This window comes from Carex rostrata, chromosome 14 (assembly GCF_964058835.1).
Source record: "Carex rostrata chromosome 14, lpCarRost1.2, whole genome shotgun sequence".
Lineage (NCBI taxonomy): Eukaryota > Viridiplantae > Streptophyta > Magnoliopsida > Poales > Cyperaceae > Carex > Carex rostrata.
Genome location: NC_135931.1, coordinates 2,444,225 through 2,447,275, shown reverse-complemented (window position 1 = coordinate 2,447,275; position 3,051 = coordinate 2,444,225).

The following is a 3,051-nucleotide window of genomic DNA, read 5'->3' as shown; positions in this document are numbered from 1 at the left end:
CTTCATATTTTAAAGTTTGAATTTTTTTTTTTTTTTTATGTTGAAGGCTGATATGTAATGTTTTCACCAAGAAAGCTGTCCAAGTGAGCTCATGGAAGATATTCAAGAGTTGTATAAAAACTATCAAATAAAATATCTTGTAGTATAGGATGAAGTACTTAAAGGAAGCCAAAAATATTTTAGATCTAGACATTTTCTTAGCTCTAATGAAGCAAGTATAAATAGAGGGTCTTGGTTTTCATTCCGCATCAAGCAAATCAAGCAAGATCTCTTTTAGCTAAGAATGATAGTAAATTAGAGGTATAGAAATGTAGTTGTAAGAATACTTTAGAGTTTAGAGTATATAATAAAATTTGTTTCAATGCATATATAGTCTCTATATTCAACATTTTAAGATTCCATCTGCCACATTCAAATTATAGTGAGTGTTGGGCAACCTCTCCTTAGCACTCCTTAAGCTCTCCTTAACTCCTTAATTCCACCAAACAACGTCTCCTTAGTCCGGATTAAGATTTGTTTCTTTTGCCCGGGTTAAGTCTCCTTAAACATTTTGCTCAGATTCTTAAGACATCAAATTGTATTGGATTAAACATCTTTAACACATTTTCCTATCTTCTTAGCACATTTTCTTAATTCCACTCTATCGAATAAGTATTTTTTAGTCCCACCACATGTATCAGATACAGGAAATGTGTACTCTCCTAATATCTTATATTATTTTATATTAACTTTTTTATAAATAATTTTTTTTCCACTGTTCAGTGTTGATGTCCATCAAAATAATATTGTTTTTAATCCGAATTGACATCTGAAAAGATAGACAACTACTACTCACACACTGAAAAGTTATTCTACATTTCTACAATCCGACAATATTAATTCATCTCTCCTGCATCCTGTTCTCTCCAGTCAAGTGACAGACGAATAATTTCATACAGGCATGCATACATTCTGGACATTTCTCTCTGAAAAAAAAAATACTGAACATTTCTCTCTTTTTCTCAAACGAAATCCAGGAACAACCATATGCATATTACTCTGACAAATCCAGACAGGTAACTTTTTCAGTCAGAGAAAACAAGAAGAAACCAAAATGGAAGATGTCTTGACCTCATTAGCTGCGACAATGAACCCAGGAAAAGCTCTTCAATTTGATACAACACCCCAATAAACCTAATTTCATTTAAACCATGCATGTAATACTTTCCATGAGAGATGAGACCATGACATCTCTTTCTATCACTTCTTTCTTTTTTCTTTTTTAACTTTCAATTCGTTCAATTCTGCTTGTACTTGACTTTTTTTCATCTTTTATTCTTCCTTTTTTTGTTCTTCAGTAGTTGCTTTTCTGTCTTCATCACTATCTTCTTTTTAAGTATTACTATTATTTTCTTTTATTCAGTTATTTGCATACATTTTTTAATCTTAACATTTGTTTAGCTTATTTTTTATGTACATTAATTCTCATGCTTATTGTTCGAGAGAATTGCATGTGCAAGTTCATTGCTGTATTCCATCTTCGCCTTTCTTTCTTTCTTTCATTGTTAACTTCTTCCTTCTTTTTGGTTCTTTTCTTTCGCTGTTCGTATGAAAATGTTCAATTATTGTTTCGGTTTCTCACATGTTGAAGACATTGTTATGAAATGAGACTTCTCTTTTTGGCAAATAACAGGTGAGATGCCCGCAAGAGATGGCTGAGAAATGCTCGAAAAGCAACTGCATGCGAAATCAATCAAACTTATATATGGTCAAATTTTGAATTTTATCCTTTTTAAATTAGTACATTTGAAGAACCATGTCTATAACATATATATAAATGCGCGGATTTTTTATTTTTTTAAATAACAGGTTAGGTCATCTAAAAAGAAGTAAAATATTGCTAAGATTCATGGAAGTCCTTCTTATTAAAACAAATAAATAAAAAATATTAATTTAGTGAATTTAGATATATCGAAATTACTTAATTGATGCATGGAGTTGCTACAATGTCTTAAAATCGATCGAAATTTCATAATTGAAATTCTCATTTTAATTGATACTTTTCGACATCCTGTAATTGTAGTAAAAATTACTGTTCTGATTAATCAGTAAATATTAAGTACTATATATTACATGTTTCATGCACACAATTGCACCTCTATTTAATTGATCTAAATTAAAGTGACACACACATATATAGGATATGATATACCTTTAATATATCCTTATTATGCAGGTAAAAGTCTTTCTTAATTATATATATATAGTGATAGATCGATACTAATAACAATTAAAGCGAATTCGTATCCGGTGTAATTACCTGACTGAGTACATTTAGATTTGAGTCATCTGTTTTAACTTGGCACGAATCTCAAAACAAACCATCTATGTTTTAATATATAGGCACCGAATTTCAATCGCTCGGCTGAAACTTAATGAAAACTAATTTTACTCAGTTAGGTGCCCAGGAGGATACGGGTTCCAAGGACATCTTTAAAGAACTGGATCCGTATCCTCCTGGGTACCTGACTCAACACAATTGCAATGGTCGGTCCATATTTATTCTCAGCCGGTGCTTGCTCGGACGGTCCAGTATTATTTATGCCTTGGGATTCATGTCAAGTTAAAAAAAAAATTGAGCCGTCCGATTCAATTGTACTCAGTCCGGTAACCTGAGGGGATGTGAATTGTAAAGAACTATGGTGTCAAATTGAGCAGCCTCAGGTAACAAACTATCATAGAAGAAGAAAAGCAAACTTCCAAAAGAGGCACCAAAGGCTGCTGCATGCACTGCATTGGTGGGAACTTCATATTATTTGGTTATATGCATTGGTAATATCTACTCTACTATTTCTTGCAACCCAAAAAATTATTTACAACTTATTCTAAATTTTATTTCATAAAGGTTGGCTGCGTGTGATCTAAGGCACATATGTTTGCTGTTCGTTTTATATATCATGTACTGTGTCCAAAATTGAACATTATATGTGTACCTGATCTCTTACTTCCCATGTGTGTGGGTCATACATGTTTGACTGTTTGAATTGAGAAAAGTTCAAAATATGGAATCTC